Source organism: Agelaius phoeniceus, chromosome 3 (genome assembly GCF_051311805.1).
Source record: "Agelaius phoeniceus isolate bAgePho1 chromosome 3, bAgePho1.hap1, whole genome shotgun sequence".
Lineage (NCBI taxonomy): Eukaryota > Metazoa > Chordata > Aves > Passeriformes > Icteridae > Agelaius > Agelaius phoeniceus.
In genome coordinates this window covers 14,208,857-14,231,944 of record NC_135267.1, presented here as the reverse complement: position 1 = coordinate 14,231,944, position 23,088 = coordinate 14,208,857, and the positions used below count along the sequence as shown (strand labels likewise).

Sequence of the window (23,088 nt, the reverse complement as noted above, 5' to 3'; positions counted from 1 at the left end):
GCTTTGGAAAAAACAACAGTAATTCAAGTAGGGACTGAGCATCTCCTGAAACATGAGAGTTCAGATGTCTCCTGTTATCACCTTACCAAGACCAAAGAGATCTATTGTCCTCACTAATTGATCCAGGTTTTTACTTGCAGTGACAAAGTCAATCCCTTCTGAAAGTTTTCTTGCTTGTTTCCAATGTCCCTGTATAGAATGAAGCATCAGAATGTATATTTTTCCCTGTTTTTCTTTGGGAAAGGCTTTAAAAGGAACACTTAAAACAGCTTGTTATGGTGCAGTTTCTTTTATTTTGGAAGCCTTTACATTGTTTTGAGGCTTTCATGTACTTGAAAAAAACCCAGTCTGCTGTCTTGGCAGGTATACTTTGATGGCTTTAGTGCCCATGAGGTAGCTCAGTGACAGCCAGAGCAGGCACAGGGGCAGGAACATGTGGCAAAAGGAGCTATAAAGCAGGAAAGATTTATCTACAGATGTTTGGGACAATTTGCCTGATTCGTGGACCACTTGCCTGTGGTCCACTGAACACTGCACTTCTAATACTCTCTGTACTAGAAATATCCAGCCTTCTCCAGCTGCTTAATACCATGGCAATACAACACAAACCTCTTCTCTCTATAAGTCTATTTATGCCACTAAGATTAATTCAACTGGTCCTGGGAGGCTGCTTAAAAGTAAGTACAGAAAAACATGACTATTTTATACATGAATTTTCATTTACAAAAAACCCACCACAAACTTACAGTAGTTTTTCATGTCCTTCCAGGTTTTGTACATTTTTTGGGCAGAGTTGATTGAAAAAGGGACACACTGTCTTTTGATATTTTTGCAAAGAAATTTCCTTTGGGTGTTTCTGTTAGAAAACTCGTGGACTTGAGTTTTTCCCCAGCTCTAATGTATTCTTCTTGCTACAATTTTGACTCGGAATTCAATATATATTACTCCATGCTATTCTCTATTGCTTTGCTACAAAATTCCTTTGGAGGAAAAAACATTATTCCTAATTGGTTAATTTATCAGTGCTAGCAGAAGCAAATTTAACAACTGATTTTGTGGACTCACATCTCAATATTAGCTACTTTCCTTCCCTTTGGTTCTGCAGTATCAATTGAGAAAGGCTACACAGCATGTACACAACTATGCAGCCAAAAGAGGACAAAGAAGCTGCTCTAGTTCTGCAGGAATGCAGCCCAGACTCCCTCACCTATTCTTTGTTCAAGTATGCAAATACACTTTGCTCTGCGACAAATCCTTTTTTTCTTTTTATTGTTATTACTCATGAAGTATTTCAGGGTGGTTAAAATCATCAGAATGACTTAAAGGTGCTCGTGGCCAAGTCCCACACTGTAGGGACTACACATTGTGTGGTCAATTCTAGCAGCAAGTATACATCAGAGATGGGGTAATAAATCAAGTCTGCTAATTTTCTACCACAAACACAAAAAGGAAATTTCTTTGCAAAACTTTCTGAAACTGGTGTTTCCTTTTTTCAATCCACTCTGCCCAGAAATCATACAAAATTTGGAAGGACATGCAAAACTACTATAGAGTGTTAAAAAAAATTATAATTTACCTATCAAATAATAATGATCTTCACTACTTATATTTAAGCAGTCTTGCAAGAACTTAGCCAGTTCTTGTATGACATAAGAACTTGCTGCTCAAAAATTTCCTCCTGAAAGTCTGAGGGCTGGAATGGAGGACCCTATCCCTCTTCCCCATTTAATGCTATTGTGTGAATGGGCCTTAACATCCTGCTTCTTTGGATCCTTTTCTGCTTCCCCAATATCTAGCAGGGCTTTTTCTCCGTAGCTGTGGCCCAAAATCCGGAATTCAATTTCGACTCTCTTGTGTGTCCATGGACTGTGTAGGCACCTGCATTTTCCCCCTCTTTTCTGGGCTTCCATAGATTTAGCCAATGTGTAGTCCCTGCAATAAGGTTCACAAAGAAAGGCTGATGAGAGAGATTTCTGGAAAGAATGCAGCTGTGTAAGCGCTTGCTTTTGCTCCTGGATGTGGAAGGGTCGTGGCTGCTGCTTTGTGGAGGGTGATGAGGAAAGGAATTGCACACAGATATTCAGGTAAGAGATCAACAACTTCAGTGCTTGATTCAGGATTCCAATTTAGCTTGATCATACAGGATGAGGTACAAATACTTGGGTTGAAATTTATTTTTGCCTTTTGTATTGGTAAAGCCACAGATACCCTGTTTTAGAGAAAGGTGCTGTAACTGTCTGCTAGAAATTGACTTAAAGAAAAAGGGGACATGCCTTGGAACATTCTGGGGTGATTCTGGCAGTTAAATTCTTGTACATTATAGCAAATTTTCCTTTTGCCCTTGAAGACAAATACATGAAAAAAGACCACAAGAGATTCTTTTCTATTCCCTCTAACAAAATAATGCATGCATAAGAATCTGATATTTTCAAGAAGATTTAATCCCACTAACTTTATTGCTTTAAACATTTTAAAAAAATCTTCTGGCTCCAGTATATGTCCCTTTTACATATAACAAAGAGTGGGCTGTATGATGTACAGGCAGTTTGGCCCTCCTCTGCCCCTATTAACACTCACCAAGTAGGAATTTATTCTCTGATTGTTTCACTTTCCACTTCTGTGGAACATAGATATCTCTTCTAGCACACATTACCAAATATTATTTTTTCTGCTGGGTATAGGTCAGTCCTTTTACCTTTTATTTAATTGACATACATTTTTTTCTAGTAGTGGGTGCTTTATTTTTCTTGGAAATGGGCCTCAAATAAATGTGGGTATTCTGTCTTTTTTGATATTTGCCAGCCCTTCTAATAACAGAATACAGTTGCTGCCATCCTAATGGCCTTCAAGAGAGCTCTTAAGTAAGATTAGACTTAACATGAAGTTATGAAAACTTTGGATTCAGAAAAAAATATCACCCTCTTTTCTACAGGTTTATTTTTTTAGTTAGAGATGGCTGATTAAAGAATAACATCAGAAAAGAATACTTCAGATAAAATAAGGCTGAATCATATTTTATAACTACATTTCTCTAGTTCCTGTTATTTAAGGATCAAAAGATATTATTTTCCTTTTTGAATTGCCACAATAACAGAAATAACACAGAAGAAAATAAACAACCATGGGTAATAAGACTGCTTATCTATTACAGAATTTTGGGATCCTGAGTTTGCAATGTCACAGAAAACCATAAATGGTTAAGACAATATGGTTACAAGTGGTTCAGTGTTTGAATTTAACTTTACTTTTTACAATTTATAGATGTAAATAAGAAAAGTGTCTCTCCCTGCTAACACGGATTTCTTGCAGAGGCAGTGCTATGATTTTAAAAAAGGAGCTTCCATGTACTAAATAAGGAGGTGAAAAAGACTAGCATCTCTCTGTGAAAGGTAAAGTTGATCATGTTTACAATATAATTTAAATTTTAGTACATTTTACAAAGGGAAAACAGGATGTTTAAAATGACCTGGAATTGCCCCAAACTCACTGAAACCAGTAAGACTCTTACTGATTATATCAATTGAATAAACCCAAAACTAGGCAAATGGTGACTGCTTTTGATATTTCATAACTCTTCTGTGCGTAACAGATGTATTAATTAAATGTATGGATACTTCCCCTCCATCTCCCACACCCTCTCAAAAATACTAGAGAGGATCAGAAAACAAAATGTATCTTATAAACTAATTTATGTGCAATAAATTAAATTAAGACCAACAGCTAAGGAGAAAGGGAAACCAGGTAAGAATGACAAGGTTCCCAAATGTCAGCAGGACAAATTCTCACATTTTATGAGTGCTGGTTGTGGTGTGAGATTTTCTTCCTTCCACAGAAGCCCAGTGAATGTTCATGGATTATTTCATGAGGAATGGGGAGCATTTGCACATAGATAGGACTTACATCTAGCATGAACTCTGTCACAAAACCTGCCTGAAATATCCTGTTAGATCACTGAATCTCTGTACCTCCAGAGGCAGGGCTCCTCTTTGGCCTGGTCTGCCCTGTAGCATCTAATCACACCATCCCTGTGTACATAATTCCTTGGCTTTTACGAGAGAGAAATGCACGGCTGACAGGCTAAAGGAAAGCAATGGTGATTGTCAACATATTTTTCTGTCTTTGTTATAGAGATGGCAGAAAACAGAGTGTGTGTAAATGTGTAGAGATTTTTAGTACATATCTAAGTTGCTTTTGGTAAAAGTAGCTAAATTTCTGCCTGTTTTCAATAGGAATAGAAGCTGTCCTGCTGAAAACCAGATTCTGCATCTGATTTCCTTAATTTTTTAATCTTCTAGCCTTAATTTGTGTGTAATTGCATGTGTGACAGCAGAGGTTCTAAGGAGAAAGAATGAGTATATTACAAGGAGAATGAAGACTCAGAGGCAATCTCCCTTTATAAAAAGAAAAAGTAAAAATTTGCACTTGTATAAATTCTGTGATTTTTTTCCATTTATGATGTGAATCCTGTAACATTTTCTCTTCGGGAGGACAAGTCTTGGGAAACTTCATCTAAGTGGAGTGTGACTTACCAAAAAAAACGTACATTTCACAAGTGGATTGCCCTCAAGAAAAGCTCCATGAGGATTCCAGAGTAGTGTTATTTCACAGGACACCTCCATACCCTCCTTCTGCCTCTGAAAGATTACACTGACCCCAGGTAAGTCAGTTTTTCCCCAGCCTTGGTAAAACTACTCTTGGTAAAACCATTGCCTGCCATCCTCCTCTCCTGTGTAGTCCCCAACAATGCTTTAATCTGTAAAACTCCTGATGTGACAATGTATATTCTCTATCTAGTATATGTTAACTGTTCTTATTGACTACTCTTCCATCAGTCCAGGTGCACATAGCTTATAACATTAACTTTCAGTGGGATCTCTTTCTTTTTTTTTCTTTGAGTGACTGATTAGCACTTTTTAGCAGTACCAATAATGTGACCAATATCCACAGTTTTTTTCTTAATCATCATTGTTGTCTTTGCTCCCTTTTTTGTCCAGAGCAATTTTAATTCAGCTGAATTTCTTTTCCCCCTTTTGTTAGTCAGACTGCTTTCAGTGTGCTGACTGTAAAAAATTTCTTTGGAAAACTGCCTGGTTTCTCTCTAGACCCTGATGTAAAGTCTTCAAAGTAAGATTAAGAGCTCTTTGTTAATTTATTTATTTACAGTGTCTTGAAGAAAGGGGGATTTGGGTTTTTTATTCCATAGACCCTGAACTTTGAGTACAAATCTTCTAAAGATGCAGGCTCATCACATCAGTTCAATAAAAACAGAAGATTCCAATTAGTTCTAGAGGGATAACCTGCTAGAGAGTGCATGAATCAGCAAAGCTGTAGTCAGTGTTTATCATTGCTGGTTTTATTGATAGATTACTGATTTTATATTTCACGACGAAATGCAGAATGATCTGGAAAGGTCAGGATGGTCTGTGGATTATTAGTCATTCCAAGGGCTGGAAGTGCTGTGGAAAAATAGTCTGGAGCAAGTGTAGGAAGTACTCTTCAGTGAGTCTTGCTGTGTATCACTCACCTATGCAACAAATATATCTTCTAAAAGTCTTCAAATTTTTTATCTCAAACTCATTATAATTAATAAAATCTTTTTTGATGGATAAAAAAAGAAGACAGATTTGAAGTTATGTTAGTTTGAGGCAGAATTTTTTTTTCAGATCTCCAAAATGCAGCTGATGAGGGTTTGCAAGGCCATCCAACTGTGGTTGCCAGGTGTTTAGATTTTAAACTTAGAAGTCTAAGAATTTTCTGTCAATGTGAATAAGTAATGCCCTGATACATCTGAGGCAAGGAAAAAAATGTTCCCTGGGGACAGTGCCTCACGTAATGCAGTTAGGATCTGATTATTAAGAAATACCTCTGCCCAAATAAAGGTGCAAATGAGACCAAATTCAATAGTAGAGATTTTATTTAAGAGTAAATGCGAGGTAGAGAGATATAAATAGGACAGAAAAGAGAGAGAGAGAGAGAGATTAAACAAAGATATCACCGTGTGGTCCTGCTTCACTCTGGTCTGCTTTGTTGTGGGTTCCGCTGAGTGTCCTGAGGTACCACTTTTATTGAATCCAAGTACTGTGAATGCACAAGATCTATGTGCTGTTCCCACAGCTTGGGATGGCAGGTGTGTAACTGGCTGCTCCTTTTCTCACAGTTTGCCCTTTTGGGAATTTTTGTCCAGATAGGTTGCCTAGATCCACCTCACCAGGCCTGGCGTCTTCCCATTGTTTCTGTCTGCACATTTCCTGCAGTCTACACAGTGGGGTTTTGTCCAGTGTGCTAATTTCAAACCTTCACCTCCATTTAGGTCTGGGTTTCTTTGCCATCATGCTCATCTCAAAGCTCCTGTTGTGGTGGCTTACCTTGGGGGACCTTCCTCAGTGCTTGAGAGAGTTAATTGTGCTTCTCTTAAGTCCTCACAGATGCCACTCATATTTTGGGGCATGACAGGTCCAGATTCAATTTGTTATGCTGATATTTCAGCAGCTGCATTAGGGCATCTGAACATGATCTGAACAGAAGCATAAATAAAACATTGATCCCCTCACTGCTAGTTATATTCTGATTAAAAGACCAAGACTTGAATTATGTTTTTTTTTTTTTTGGTAGACTCCAAAGTACATGATATTAAAAATACAGTCTGGTTTAAAAGATTAAATCAAACCATTTTAGTTTTAAGTTATTGATATTTTCATTTGCATCTCCACTGTAACAAAAGGACTGTATGATATGGGAATAGATTGCCATAATGGAGAGGCTTACATCTTTTAAAGCAGCCCTGTAAATCTTCTGGAATTGCTGGCAAAAAAGAAATACACAGATAATATATGGGCCTAATCCAGTGGCTGCAGAAATCAGCAGGCATGCTGGAAACACACTTTTGACCAGACGAGCAAGCTGTGCCCAAGGAAAGTATAAAACCAAATAAGCAAAGAGCTTGGAAATGCTTCTGAGAATTGCAAGGAAGAAACATAAAATGCAGCATATTAAAAGTGAAGGTAGAAGCAGTGCAAGTTTACTGTTTTTATTTGTAAAGTTAAAGTAGAAAATAAACAGCTATCCATCAAGGATGGATAGCGCAGTTCTGAACCTCAAGTTAGGCTTGTTAGTGAACTGGTTTTTGATTTTTTTAAAGGAGATTTTTTTTTAAATATTAAAAAAAAAAAAACCAAACCAAATCAACTGTCAAATTGAAATAGTACATAACAGAAAAGCATTTAAAAGATCATAAGATCACATTTCCTTCCAGCAGTTTTACAAGGTGTCTAGTGTCCCAGTTTTTATGTCATTCAAAACATAAGCAAATTGGAGCAAATGTAACCAACAAAACTCAAATTGAATAATTTTGGAGCAATTGAAAGGAAAATTCTTCTTGGGCCCTAAATCTCAGTTTTGACTCCTAAACAGAGATGAAGTTTTGAGTTTTCAGTCTAAGCTTGAGTAAAAAAATTGCAGTGCCTTGAACACTCAGACAAGTGAAAAAAAGTGGTAAGTTTTCAGTCCTGCTTAAATCAACACTACATGGGCCATTTGTATGTTAAATATATTACCTTAATCCTAGCTGACAAAATGAAACAGTTCCATTTGTTTTATTTATACTGTGATATTTATCAAAAAAGGTGATAAAGATAAGGTTATAAAACTTGAATAGAAGTACATGTTTTACACTAAGTGTTATTAAGTCCCTGAGAAGTAATGCTATCTTTATTTATTGTAATGTCTGAGAGAGAATGATTTTACAATTATTTTGACTATCACACTTAATTGAAATGAGAATGTGTAAATTTTCTGTAAGAGTAAAACAGATGGTGGTACTATAATATAGTTGCAATTTAGGCTGTGTTAATTCCTCTTTATAAGCCTGAATCTCCACCTCATTACCTAACATTAATGAATTCACGCCACAAAAGGTTCAGCTAAGGGAAACAATAAAGAAATAAATGCACAAACTAAAAGAGCAATGAAATTATCATCTGAAGAAAAAACTTACATGATTCACCATGTCAGTAAAGGTACAGGAATAATTGGTTATATGGATCACTGCTCCTGCTGTGTTGTATAAGAAATCTCTGGATCAGTCTCATACACACGCATCCCTGGAGGGAGCGTGATGAGGAGAACAATTGCTTTTCTGCAACAAAAAAACCTTGAGAACATTTGTTTCCATCCACTGGCAGTTTCATAATCAATGTCATGTCTTCAAAACACATGGATTAAAATCTTCCATTTTAGACTATTCAGCTATTCTGTTACTAGATCAAATCTGCAATTCTGTTAATTTTAGCAACACAGCCCATGGTTATGATGGTCACTAAACCTCAAAACCATTGTAAATGCAAAAAGAGAGTGAGAAACACTATAAGTGGGTGGGACTGATCTTGGAGATGACTGTCTTTGATTTCAATTTCAGTGATGATAATAATCTTCTAATTCAGATATCAGGCTACATACTGATGTTAGAAGGATAAATCCAGACTTGGGCTTCTTAACTTAGATGCTACATGTGATGGCTGTAAATATGAACTGACATCCCAAACCCACTGGAATGTGTCTGGGTTTGCTTGTGGGAATGTGATGCTTTAGCTCCTAAAAAAATCTGTAGCTGCGAATGACCCTTCAAGCGTTGTTCATTGTCAGTGCACAGTATTGACAAATTTTCCTTCCTTCACCTGAGCCATTACCTTCTACCTTACAGGGCACACTGAGACAACTGGGATGAAAAAGGCCTCTTTGGTCTTCTAGAGTTACAAGATTTGCATTGAGAATGCTTGACTATAATTTACTTTTACAAATCTCATGTCTGTTAGAAACTGGTGTTGAAAAGATGGTTTCACGTGCCTGCAAACAGAAAAAGAAATAGCTAAGAACAAGTAGAGGAGGTTAGTTTTCACTAAAAGTCAGTGCAAGGTGCTCACTCCATTTCACAACTCTCCCATGAACTGGAGGAAACAATTTTTGTTTATAAGTAATGTGAGAAAGGAGGCTGAGTGCTTTTCTTACAGTAGCCATCTAGTCAAAGCAGCAGAATGCAGTGAAATCATTATTACTCATTAATTTTTTGAAAGACCATTGATTGACTCAGTAGTAACTTGTGTGGTACGTGTGTGAGTTTGTGCTATAATTTTCTTACCAGAGGTGTAAAATAACATTAAAATTATTAGCTGAGACTCTGCTTTGCACTTTTGTTACACTCTCGTCTTCCCATGTCCCAGTGGGAACCCCATTCTAGTGAATGTGCAATGTAAAAATATGAATGAGCTAAACACAATTGAATTTTAACTATGGTCATTCCAGGGTCCATAAATACCTATAGATTCAAAAGATCATGAAAGGATTTTTTGTTTACGATGTAAATTACACATGTACTAGCTATTTTGACATAAATTTAAAAATAGCACTAATATTGTCATGATGAGTGGTACAGAATAGCCTAAAGGATTTTCTGTCTTCCTTTGTACTTTGTTTTATTTTGTGTAAAATACTGTGATGCAAGTATTGTGCACCATCCAAGTGATAGTAAAGATTGGCAGTAAAAGCTATTGCTATATTAAAAACCTGGCAATTAGTTCAACAAATGATCTTTGTTTTGTTTTTTAACAAGCACATGATAAAAAAGGGAGCAATGAAATAAGTTCATGAGATGAAAGCTATAAGCTAGCGTGAATGATCAGTCAAGGCTGTCAACATTTTATATAGTGTATTTCTCTTTTGTTGCTATTTATGTTCCAGTTCAGAAATAAAGGGGGTTTATCTCTTCAGCCCCCTGCCAGACTGGAGCAGAACATACAGATTGTTTTGTTGCTCAGTGTTTGAGCTGCACAGAAAAACTAAGAGTTGATTTTTAATAATTCCTTTTAATTTAGAAGATGCCTTTATCCTTCTAGCTGTAAAGTACCCTTTTTCCTTCCTATTCACTCAGGTCTGTGTCAGTTATTACACATGAAGGACAGGATGCATTTTAAATTCAGTGTTGTCATGCACAGATACCTGAGGTACTACAGTAATCCCATGATCTTATAAGGTAAGCAGACCAGCCTTCCATATAGCAAAGCGGTTTTAGAGAGAAGTGACTGCCTTTTAGTTTCACAATTGCATCCTTTTCTGATTTACATTCAGCTCTTGTACACACTCACTGCAGAAGCACTACATAATTTAGTGTAGGGAAGAAAACACCAGGCTAGGTATAAGGTAAAAATCTGGTTGGTATGAGTTATTTTTTCTCTGCTTAGAAGAGGATAGGGAGGCAAAGGGAATGAGATAGGGACTTGTTCATGTCTTACCATTCACTTGATTTTTTCTCATCATGGATATGTTCTTTCCTTATGACCCCTGCAAAATGGTGTTACCATTAGGTGGTAAGGGAAAAGACCTCTCTAAAAGCATAACACTTTAACAAATTGTTTAGCAATGACTGCATGCAGCCATCAGGAAAAAAACTGACGAGGATGACAGAATTTCAATACTGAATGTGAAAGTATTAAAATAATCTGAGGATTGACTAGAAAAGAAAAGCCTGATTAAATATTCTTGATAGCTTCTGAGGCAGAAAAGAAACCAGACGCCTCTCTGTCTATATTTATTACTGGAAGCTCTGTTCATTCTTCTTGGCTACTGTAATAGAGGGGGGATATTATCTCCTCTTGGGAACTGAGAGGCTCAGCCGGAAAGATATTGTCACTGCTCAGCCATTGAGTCTAAATTTCTGTTTTTAAGAGTGTTCTCAACCTTTGCCCAAAACCAAAAATAAACCTGCCAAGTCTTTCTTCCTTCTTTGCAGGGATTAGAAGCACTGAAATGCTCTGAAAGAGGTAGTTTTTAATGTTTTAAGGTTTAAGCCAAACAGTGTTGAGGAGATTAAAGGGTGTCTCAACCTTACTCCTTAAAGAAAGTGGATGCATTCAGATAAACATCCACATCATATTTTTATTTTGATTAGTATGATCTTTTTCATGTTCACTCATTGCTACTTTCCATCAAACATAGTTTAGCAACCATCTCAAATTTTGTATGTTTGCTGGTTTTTCCTTTCACTGTTATGGTTTCACCATAACAATCTTCGACAATAGCCAAAACTATGAATGAATAGAGGATGGATGAGGCAGTAAATCTTAAATTTCAAGCTTTAAAAAATGTCTTAAATTTTTAAGCTTTAAAAAGTTTTTCTTGAAGTCAATGGTAAAGAAAATGGGAAAAGCTATAAATTATCTAGGTAACTGCTAGAGTATCTGCCAAAATACCTCATTTTCTATAGAATAATACTTAATAGAAATCTAAGCCACACAGGATAGGAGTCCATTCTCTTACCTTTAGGCATGTACACTGTAGATTACTAATTTGAGGCTATTCTCTACATCTAGTCCCCATTAGAGATCCACTTTACTTGTAATTTTACCAGTCTAAAAGAAAAAGCCTTTATTAGCCTTATGTGTAAGACTATTCCTAGTCTAAACCAGTGACAGGTTAACACAGGTCTGAACAAGTGTAAATGTGCTCTTTACATGATAAAAAGAGCTTGTACAGACTGAGACATGCATGATACACAGCTCCAACCATTTGCATTTAATGACATTAATCTTTCTTGTGATACCTATTTGTCATGGACCTGTTGCAACTTTCAAATCTCTCAGGACTCTGTCAGCAGCTTAAATCAGGTGCCATTTTATTATCACTAGAGTGGAAATGAAGCCCACATCTATGTGGGTTTTGTCATTATGGCTGCACCAGTTAGGGGATATGATGTTTAGTGACATTTTTATACACACAAAACCAGCAACATAAGCAACTCTATTCATAGCTTCAACTTTTATGCATGTAGTCAGCATAAACTACATGGGCAAAATATCACTTTTACTGTTAAGAGATGCATCTCTACTAGAAGGAATTTCCAATTCATTGAGAGGCCCCTTTTAAGAGGTAAGAGAGGGACATGATAGTGCTTTCTGTAAAATGTAGTTTGTTATGATTGTTTTGTCCTGGAGTTGAGCACCTTAAAATATTCTGTCTAATGTTTGTTTCCTCTATGCTGGAGGAAAACAGAACAAAATAAGAGATATTGACAAGTCTGTGAAGCAGTGTGAATGAAATCCATAAGAAAGAATAACCTTCTGGAAAGGTTTTGCAGGAAAGTATTCCATTTATTATCTGCTTCTTCTATCTTTGTTTTAAAGAAAACATCTAAGATCAAAAAAAAGGGAAATTGCACTATGCTTCTGGGAAAAAAAGGCAGAAAGCTTTCTGATTGTCTCTCATAATGCTGTGTTAGTCTCATGTTTTTGCAAGGTTCTCTAATTTAATCAGGATACAATTGAATTTATGGGGTAGGAGTATTTTAAATTTTTAAAATGTAGAAATACAGCAAATCTTGAAAAAAGTGGATAGAGTCAGTTATGCTCTTTTCAGCTGCTATTTGGATTACCATAAAATGATGCTAAATTTGCTGGGACTATTCTCTAAAACTGAGGCCAGTTGCACAGAGCTTTTTGTACAAAGCCACCCCCTTACTCTACAAAACGAATGGCTGCACAAAATCTGCCTGTTGGATGTGATCTCCAATGCTGGATTTGTTCCTTTATAGGTGTGTACACTGCTTGCTGGCTAGACCCAACACTGTGTTCAAAGGGTAGAGACATTTGGGTGCCAGTACCCAGCACAGAACTTGTTGCTTTTTGCCACTTGATACTTTTTAAATAAATCATGAGAAGGATTTGACATGAAGGGATGCTTCTGGTCAAGAAGGTCTTGCAGTCAGCAATAATGATAACTCTTTCACAATTTTACAGACAGTAGCATTTGAATAACTATGGAATACTATGTGCCAAAATGGACAATGTACATGTGATGTTCCTCATAGTTCCAAGTGTGCAGAAGTTCAGGTTTTTCTTCAAAACATTGGATGTGAAAGAAGCTAGGGGTTCATTGGATGCAAAGCCCAGAGTGCACTATGAAGTCACACAATAGCATGATACAGAAGAAAGTTAGCTAAACAAACATGTTAAAGCAATTGCAGGTGAATGCTGTTTGATCTGCACTTTGTGCTTTGATCTGCACTTTACCAACATGCCAAAACAGTATTATGCCTTTTGTATGTCATGGAAATGCCAAGGAAAATTTTAACAGTTAAAATGTTGAGAATTTTCAGTTTCATGTCTCCAAACCAAACAGAATCAATTCAATTTCCTAAATATGAAACAGTAAGTATATTTTTCCTATTGACAAGATAATGTCTTCTTGTCTTTTCTCCTACTATACCCCTGTGTTTTCTCTGGAAGCCTGACGGATTCTGTTGAACTCTGCATGATGCTACAATGGGATTTCCTTGCTTTGGTAATATCTTCTGATGAAAACAGAGTTCAGTATTTCTGAAATATTTTGTGTATACACTCCTTCTATGTTAAGGACAATATGTTAGGGTGCTGGCATATGGGTTTTTTAGGTGAAAACACCTTATGACAGTGGACTTGATATAGTTGTGAAAATCAGATATAGTTTTGGATATCTCTGTGGACAGCTGACATTTGAGGACTGGGAAAAGAATGCAGAGGCAGAAGAACAAATCTTAGATACTGGCATATGCACTGCAGAGGCTCATTAGGACACAGGGGAAATGGAAGAGCTGATGAAAAAACAGGTTTCATACTAAAAAATGATGATGAAGAGGGGAAAGTGAATTCTTTAAATTGACCATCCAAATTCAAAATGGAAGAGCTGAGATGGAAGAGAGCTGTAGTTCAAATGATAAACCACAATTTAGAGAAGAAAAATCACTGGCAACCTTGAAGAATGTGGAAAAATCCTGGGAAAGGAAAAGGATGAGAAATCAAGGATAGTACAGATATGCACATTTCTTATTCTACCAAATAGAGATTGAAAGACCTACAGACATTCTGGTGTGCATCACACCTGTCAAATGTGCATGAAAATGGTAAAAACCAGACAGGAAAATTAATTCCCTAACTGGGCTTTGAGAGGTATGGATGATCGTCTTGGGGATATGGGAATAGAAATGAATAACATTGGATTTACACCTACACACCCCAAAGCACAAGCTACTGCTTAAAATCTTCCCTTCCCCAAGAAATTAAGGGCAGGTGTGAATCTGCATTTGGCTTCTCTCACAAGAGTATCTATCAGGGAGAGGTCAATGACGTGTAACTACCTGCTGGCCCCTTATTCCTCCATCCAACGAGGCTGAGCTTTTCCTATAAACTCACAGCTCGGAGGGGTACAGTTGATTGGCTTTCCTTCTGTTCCGTTCCTCTTCTTTGATTTACAGCAGTCTCCCACACCTTTTTCATAGGTCCTTTTCTAACTTCACTGATAAGGGATTTCTCTGTGTCCAATTAGCAAGGCTAGTGTATCAGGCTGGAACTAGATAATTAAAAGAATGAAAAGACACAGAGTGACCTTGGCTCACAAACCTCCATGGGCAATTTATAAAACTTTAAAGATTTCAAGAAAATATATTAATGTTATTATTCTATATCTTCCTCATCAGAAACAGGTCAGTTGTTCTTATATAACTTCAAGGTCTGTCTAAAATAAAGAAAAAGGTGAATTTCTTCATTTTTTTCTTCTTCTACTTTTTTTTTCAAAGCTGTCTTTTGATAATTATACATATCTAGAACAAAACTGGACTTTTCAAGTTTCCAAATGAGGGATTGACTTTACTGTATTTTATTTAAAAGCACATGATTTGTTTTGAAGGGAGAATATGAGTGGCACAATTCTTTACTGTATTTTATTTAAAAGCATATGATTTGTTTTGAAGGGAGAATATGAGTGGCACAATTCTCATGGTAAATCCAGAGCAAAAAAAACCACACAAAGCAGAAAACCCCATGCTTCATTTTATCTTGCCTGCCTCTCACATATTTTGTTTAGAAGGAGCAAGGGAGAGATATAGTAGCTGGGTGAAGTCCTTATTTGCCTCTTCCATTTGTGCTATTTAAATAACGATGTATATGTGCTTTTAGCAAAGAACAAAGGTGCCAAAAAACTACTGGGGGAGGTGAAACTCATAGGTTGGAAATTCATCTTACATAGCCAAACTCACCTAAATGAGAGGGAGACAAGGCTCAGTTATTTACACTTCAATGATGGCTGAAAGAGGGAGATGGCAGAGCCATAAGAGCTGTCTTATCTGAGGGCTCAGAGCAAAAAGGGATGTCAGGAAATGACACTCTAGAGGTGCCCTTCTCTCTGCTTGGCTGTCTGTCTCTCTTTAGGATATAACTGTAGCCCAGATGGCTAGCTTAGACTAGATGTTTAATTTTTATTTAGGTGTCTAAAGTTAGGGAAAATAAAATCCATTAGAAAACTAGGCTGGTATAACTAGGATGTGTTTACATAAAACTTTAAAGAGATATTTTGATTAATAGACTGTTGGCAAATTGTCTTATAGCCAAGAATTTAAGCTTTTCTGATTAATCTAAAATAAAAAAAGAATAATCTCTTATTATCAGATGTATAGATCAACAGATGCCAAAGAAGGAAGGAAAATACTTCTTACTGAACATGAATTCTTGGCTTTTAGATGTCTTGAGTTTCCACTGGTACTGGATTATTTAGTGTCTGTTTTGAGTAAGTTTGATTCCAAGTATTATATTGTGCTATATTTGCTGGGGTAATTTATTTTTCTTTCCTTTGTGTGTGTGTCTCTCCTATGTAGATGCAAATTTTAATGTGTGTCTGTGCATTCACAGGATGAAATCTGCTCAGAAAATTAAATCTAGCTATATGGATTGAGCAGAGAGGAGAGTCTCTTCCCAAAAAACACAACAAGAAAATCCAGTCTATGGGTCTTTACTCATTTACCGGGTTCATTATATGAAGGTGTTCCCTTCTCGGTTGCAGAGAAATGAAATATATCCACTTTCAGATAAAGAACTCAGCTCACAAAATTAAATACTTTTATTCTCCTAATTCCTTAAGACCCTGAAAATAGGTAGGGTGCTATAATGTGATTCCAAAAATCAGCATTAAAATATTCCTGGCTCTATTTCAATGTCCCCATGTGTATGTATCTAGAGGTTGAGGCCAAAAGATTTTTCAAATAGCTTTTCTCAAAATATTTCAGACAGACAACCCTGTCATCATTAAAATGGCAAGTTTCACTGCCCAGAAATAAGGAGCATTTTCAGTTATGTGTCTCACCTCTGGGGTTTTATTTTCTCCATGTCTGATGTGCTTTTTCCTATTTGTTTACTTCTAAGACATATTGCAAAACTTGGACAGCAGGGTTTTGTTATGGTATGCAGGCATAGCATGCATCCCAGATTTTTAGCACCAAGTATTACTCTACTACTAGACAAAAGTAACAGCTGATTTCTTACAAACAATGAAGTAGCTGATTTCTTAAAAATGATGAAGTATCAACATTTTACTGATAGGCATGGTTTAAACTTCCCTTAAAAAATAATGACAGACATAAAGAGTGTGCCCTTAATACCATTGCTGCTCCTAAATCTTCCCTACAGTTTTCAAATTTTCTTCTTTCTAGGTTCACACTTTTTCTTTTACTGTTATACTCTCTCTGTGCAATTTTTGCTGGTTTTGAAATAAACCTTGCAATTTACAATCTGTCTATTATTGGCACTAAATTATTAAATCCTTTCACAATTAAGTCATTTCAATGTCTTGAGAATTTATTATCCAGGAATTAACTCTTTGTTCACACATTTACTATCTATGTTATAGTCCCCAGAGATTTTCTTCATAGATCTTGTTATTCCATAATACTAATTGGTGCCAGTGGAGGAAACCTAAATGCCAAGCTATTTTCAGCTCATCTACAGCTATTTCACTAATGAACTTGTACCATGAGCAGAATAAAGCTAGAGCTCCAACAGAAATGAATGTGCTTGGATTTCTCACAAATGCTTCTGTTGAATTGGCAAAAGGGTGCACTTGTAAAATGCATGAACAAATTTCAGCTGGCCAATCAACATCTGTTATAGAGATAAATGTGAGCCAAAAGTTCTTGTTCTAACACTCAGCATTTGGCCTAGAAAGAATGATTATTTAAACTTTTCATGGCTAGATCCCAAATACAGTCTCAGAGCCAGCTACAGCAGCTACCAGAAAAGTAGGCCATATTCCATATCCGACTGGAAGGATACTTGTTAGATTTGGTTTATTTTTAGTTCAGTTTTTCAGTTCTTTGGCTTTTTTTAAGTCTAAATTTTCACTTGCATTATAGTAGTACTTTAAAGAGTTAATAAATTCAATTGTTGCTATTAAAAATTCTATTTAACTGAATATGCAAGTGGCCAGATTCTTTGCTGACTTTTGGGTATACATCCTTGTAGAAGCTATGCATATGGAAAGTTTGATAATAAAAAATTCTGACATAAAGTAGAATTTGAATGAATAAAAAATTTTCTGGGTAGATATTAATTTCAAAAATCATATTAAAAATATTAACATTTCAGAAGAAGAGCTCCAAGCCGATAAAATGTCCTTTGCAATATTTTTCCTTTTGTGACATTTTAAAAACTTTCAAATTTCATGACAAAGGCATTTTCTGGGGATACAGATTCACTCTTCTGAGCTGGTCCCCTATAAATTTTTTCATTTCCTGAGCCTCTCATATTGGAACAATAGATTGGATGCTGAGCTGCTTTTTCCTGAATAAACCAAGAAAGAAAAACCTTTCCACTGGGAGAAACTGCACTGCCTGCAGTACTCTGTCCTGCAAACTGCATTAAATTATCTTTGAAGGTTATCAGTGTCTGCTGAATATCAAGAGGTGTCACTGTTGAGCAGTAAAAAAACTTCCGCTTTACTGAATGAATTGCCCTTGTGAGGTTTAATTTCAGCTTTTTTCCTTGCAGGTGTGGAAAATGGTTTCCAACACAATGGCCTATTAAGGCTGAAACAACGTCACTTACTGCAGAAAGCACCCATAGAACACAAAAAAAAATTATCCTTGTTGCAGAGGTCAAGGGGTAAAAAATATCAGAGGTCTTTCTCAATTCTAACTTCAACATGGAGATATTCTAATTTAGTCAAGCAAACACATATATCTCACCTTCTAAGAATTCTGAAATTGTCTGTTTTAGGAAAAGAATGCTTTGAAGGACTACAAGGGAAATGGACATTATATCCAACCTCAGGCATACTAGAAGCTCTGGCCAAGATTGGGGTTAGATCCTGACCATCACATAATTTAGGTGTAATTTTGCCTTTATAGACAGGTTTCCTTTAAATCTTAGCTAATGCTACCCAGTCATCGCATATATATTTTGAAGTGTCCTTTCTCATTTTTAAGGACAAGGAAGCTTCTCTCTTATTCATAATTTTGCCAACCCTTATGTCCTACAAACTCTGTTTTTCACTCATGTTACCACCTTAAATTTTCTACACAGAAACAGATGGTGGAAGAAAAGGGAATTAGATTCATAAAGTGCATTTTTTCCTCATTCCCTGACTTGATAAAAGAGAAATCTGTGCCCTCAGGTTTCACATAGGAAAAATTCACCAGAACAGGAACCCTGGGATCTCAGGGCCAAAGCCATTTTCAAATGCAGATGGAAGGTGTCACAGTGTCACAGTCCTCAGCCAGCCTGAACGGATGTTCCTTTGACTACTGACATCTCGCTGCAAATTCCAGTGTAGTTGCTGAACACTTGCTTGTACTTCTCTTTGTTTACCTTGGACTTAATGCTTTTAAAGCTTTCATGTTACAGATAGAATCTCTTTCATCTGCCATGGTGTAAATATAAAGTTTCTCATTCTTAAATTCAAATCCATATTCCTTTTTGAAGGGTTTCATTGAAGACTCTCTTTGCTTGAGGTTATTCTATACCAAGTAGCACATGCAGAAGTTTAAACAGGATAGCATCATTATTAATTTATTCAAATCAGCTTTGGAGTTTTCCATTCTTACTCCCTTTAGATTGACATGAAAACAAAATGAAGTATATTTATGTGAAAGTATATTGATGTAAGAAAATTTTATCTTGATGGAGTATCTTCAAAGGGAAGGAAATCTTCCTCATGGGAAAAAAAAATGTGAAACCTTTTTGTCTTTTAATATAGTTATGAGAAAGGACAGAGGTCAAAAGGTTTTCCTTGTTTGTATACAGTTATGGAGCCACAAGTCTCTCACTAAATTTGAAGCTTATAGAAGAAAGTCTGTGATGAAAGCACAGTTTTCTTTAAAATGTTTGTCTTCTTTTTAACAGGGTACTTTGTTTTCAGCTGAAGAGTTAAATAAGGCTAGAAATACTCAAAAAATTTTCAGCCATAGATAAAGGCAAACATATCTCCCAGTGAAGAAAAGCTTAGTTCTATTGATCTAGTAAGGTCTGGTCAAAGCATAAGATGAATACACTTAGATCTAAAAAGCAGCTCTGTGAGAGAGCATTTTGGCCAGGGGTCGGGGTTTGCATGGCACACTGACCCTGGAACCTGAAAAAACACTGGCAGAGGGAGCAGGGGGGAAAACAGCCAGTGTTTCATGGTGGTGTTGTCCCATTTTATGAAGGAGCATCAGGTCAGACTATTTATATAAAATGTTTGAATTCTGGTGAGTTTTAGCCTCTGGACTTCTGTATTTGTAAAAGGTAAATGACAGGGGATTTTCAGGAAGTTTTTCTCTTCTCTACTCCATTTATTAAATATGTCTTTTTGTTGCTGATGCCTTATGAATTCAACCCCAAGAGTATGAAGGGGCTCCTCAGACACTTCCATCACCAGTTTTGTATTAGAACTTTACTGTGAGTTACTTGGATGGCCCTTGAACCAGCTCCACTGTCTGTGTGAATTTGCTTCCTTGGTCCTCTTTTGAGAGATAAGGCATTCAGCTACAACTTCAACAGGAGTTTCTCTTTTGAGTGTGTATGCTGATGTGGCTGACCTGCTTCTCAGCACAGGCAGTCCCAGGTCTCAGTCCTGCAAGCCCAGACAGGCTGATGGCTTTAACCAACTCTTCTGAGATGTCTGTTTGGGGCTAGGCACATGTGTGTTTTCCTTGTAGCAAAGGAATGGAGCTTGTTCCAAGTTTGTCAGGTTTCCTTGAAGAAATGGAGAACTTCTGGCACTGCAAAACTTGTGAACTTCAGTAGAGACAGACAAAAATTTGAACACCAGCTTATTAAAACCACTAATTAGAACCCAGGACCATTTCCTATCCCATTACATATATTTTTGTCTATCCCTGAGTTTCCATGGGATCCAGGACCCTGGGAAGCTTAGAGAGCCACATCACTGAAGAGAGATTACCCCCTTTTTGTCCATTTTATTAATGGGTTTATTATGCACTGATCCTGCTTCTCCCACTGGAGTCCACATTAATAATAAACTAAGCATCATTAACATGTGTGCAAGGGTTTTTGGAAGTTTTTAGGTTTCATTTTGCATTAAGTGACAGCTCCTCTGAAATCACTGTTGTTAAGGAGAGTGTTGCACAATGCAGGAGTTGATCAAAGGGGAGACCCTGAAAAATAAGATATAATGTAAGTCAAGATGTTCATAAGTACTTATAGAATATAGAACTCATGAACACAGACCATGCTGAAACGGTGCCAGTTAAAACCAGACTGAAGTAGTGTATATGGATGTGAGTATTGAATTTGAGAAACTCATTGTAGAAATTTTTTTTTGGGGAGTTTAACATTATGAAAAAAGGCCTTAGGAGATTCTGCATGTGAAAACAGGTTAAGCAGTAGAATTAAAACAATTGGATGTATAGAATAATATCTGTATTTCACTGTGTTCTGCTCTCCAGATCCTCAAGGTGATGTTGAAAACTGAAGAGTGTGGAGGAAAAAAGAACCAAAAAAGTGGTTTGCAAGGTTTGCCTGAAGACTTCAATCAGTTTGACTTATAAAATAGATGTCAAAACTTACAGTGTTTACGGATAGCTTAGAAATATTTGGGGAAAAAAAACAAAACAACAAAAAGACCAAAACCTGACATCAAAAGTGTGTACTATAGGAGAAGACACAATCCATTTGTGAAAGCTGAAGCCAAATATGCAAAGGAAAAAAATATTGAAGAATATTCATAGGACTTATATTGAGCAATACAACATACTGTTGAAGGAAATATGGCCTCATGGTCTCATCTCAAGCATGAATGTCTTTCCAGAAAGTGTATTTCAGCCAAGAAGAACTCAGTAAGGGTAAAAGCAATGGTATGTTTTGAATTCAGTGACCTATGATCTACAAGAAATCCAGTTGTATTTATCTCTTACGTATAAGCAAAATTGCAATAAATAGTGAAGCATGAATTTTAGAGGTACTCTGTTTTGGTTTTTTTAATTTCAATAGGCCTTCATGAATTAAGATTATAAAATAAGTTTTATACTCTAATAACAGGACCCTGTTTTATGGTCATTTCTGGTGCTAGGAAAAAGTGGCATGGCTATGAAAAAACTCCTTAGAAAGAGATGATCCTGCAGTTAATTGAAATTTGATGTGAGTTAGGGCCTGGATTTACAAAGGCGTTAAGGTATGCTTCTTCTGCTACTCTTAAAAGAGTGCAAACTTCTAAAAGGTTTATGGAAGAGCTGCCTTAGCTCAGCTGGTCATAAGATGGTTCTAATAACACCAGTTTTGGATTTGATCCCTGTAGGGGCCACTTATTTAAGAGCTGGACATGATGATTCTTGTGGGTCCCTTCCAAATCAGAATATTCCATGGTTCAGTGAGCATATGTAGTTGTTCTATTATTTCTAGAGTCCCATATTGTTGTTATTAGATTTCTAAAGTCCATACCTCTTGAGTGTATTCTCATGGCTGCAGCTCTTCACTGACTCCTTCTTCTTCTTCTTCTTCTTCTTCTTCTTCTGCACACTGTTCTCTCTCATGTCAAGGCTCCTCCAAGGCTCTCCCTGACTGGCTAACCTGCCCCCTTTTATCCCAGTTATCTTCATTGGTTACAGCTGCAGCCTAGTTAAGGACATCACAGCTGCAGCCCATCAAGGGCAACCGGGACCTCCAGGGCAAAGCCTCTATACAGATATTTAAATACATTTCCTCTACTATGAGCATAGACCAGAGCTATAGGGGCACCTATGTGATTTGGAAAATCTCAGATGTAGCATTATACAAATATTCTCTCTATAGGCTATTTTAAAATAATGTATATCTAAAGTCCTGTGCTGGTGTTCCTTTTTCTGACTCTGTGAGCCATTAGCCAAGAATCCCACATCAGTGAAAGCAATATAGATATGTGGCATAATTTGGAAAGCCAAGGAATTCACCATCTCCAGCATAGTTCAAAAACAGGAATTACACTAGTTCCTTGGGAACTCTCTTTGCTCCATTGCAGGAAAGGCAGAATGGCTCTGGATGGGCAGCAACACAGACCCAGCAGCCCAGTAGTGATGATGAAGTTGCTGCCACCCTTTCTTTCACTGCTGGGCAAAGGACACTGGTGTTCTCTGCTTAGGCATCCTGAAGGTCAGGAATTAGCATTTGGCTGCACCTGTTATTATTTCTCACAAATTCTTTCCATAAGCAAAGGAACAAAAAGCAAAAATAGCTACTTCAAAAGTATGATGTACAAGGTTTCTTAATAGTTAAGTTGGGTTACAGTATGGCAATATGTACTGCTGATAGTAGATACAAGAAATACAGATAGTGTGTTTATTAAAGGTTGTAAAATGGGGGAGATACCTTACATATCCTCAGAAATTATTCTCTTTCATCAAAATAAGACATGATCATCAGTCAAACATAGCAATAAGAAAGTTATTTATCTTAGAATGAAAAAGAAATGATACCTTGAAAATATAACTGATGTCAGCATTGATGCTGGCATGGACACAGAAAAAAATTGTTCTTCCTTGAGTGAAGAGAAATTGGATTTGTCTCTGAGAAAACCTACTACAATCCCTTCATTCTGATTTCTTTTTAAAAGTTCAGTAAAAAGTTTGAATGTTCTTTCTGCTTTTGGTTATTTTTTTCTAGTCCAGTAATTTTTTCATTTGTTTTCCTTCTAATTAGAAGGGAGATTCTTCTCCTTCCTTCCACTATGTCTTTGAAAGAACTAAGAAAAGGCCTGTTTATTTCTGTTGTGCTAATCCCTTTTTCATATGGTTGTGCACAATGCCTAAAATGATAAAAGCATCTGCATGTG

At 36.6% G+C, this 23,088-nt stretch overlaps 1 long non-coding RNA gene across 1 annotated transcript; it reads left to right on the top strand.

Annotated features, from left to right (window-relative positions):
• Positions 1 to 1,593: 1,593 nt before the first annotated feature.
• On the top strand, positions 1,594 to 21,240 carry LOC143693502 (uncharacterized). The gene is made up of 4 exons (XR_013181226.1): positions 1,594 to 2,084; positions 3,310 to 4,657; positions 9,923 to 10,024; positions 20,732 to 21,240. It is a non-coding gene; the product is annotated as an uncharacterized LOC143693502 (long non-coding RNA).
• Positions 21,241 to 23,088: the final 1,848 nt, after the last annotated feature.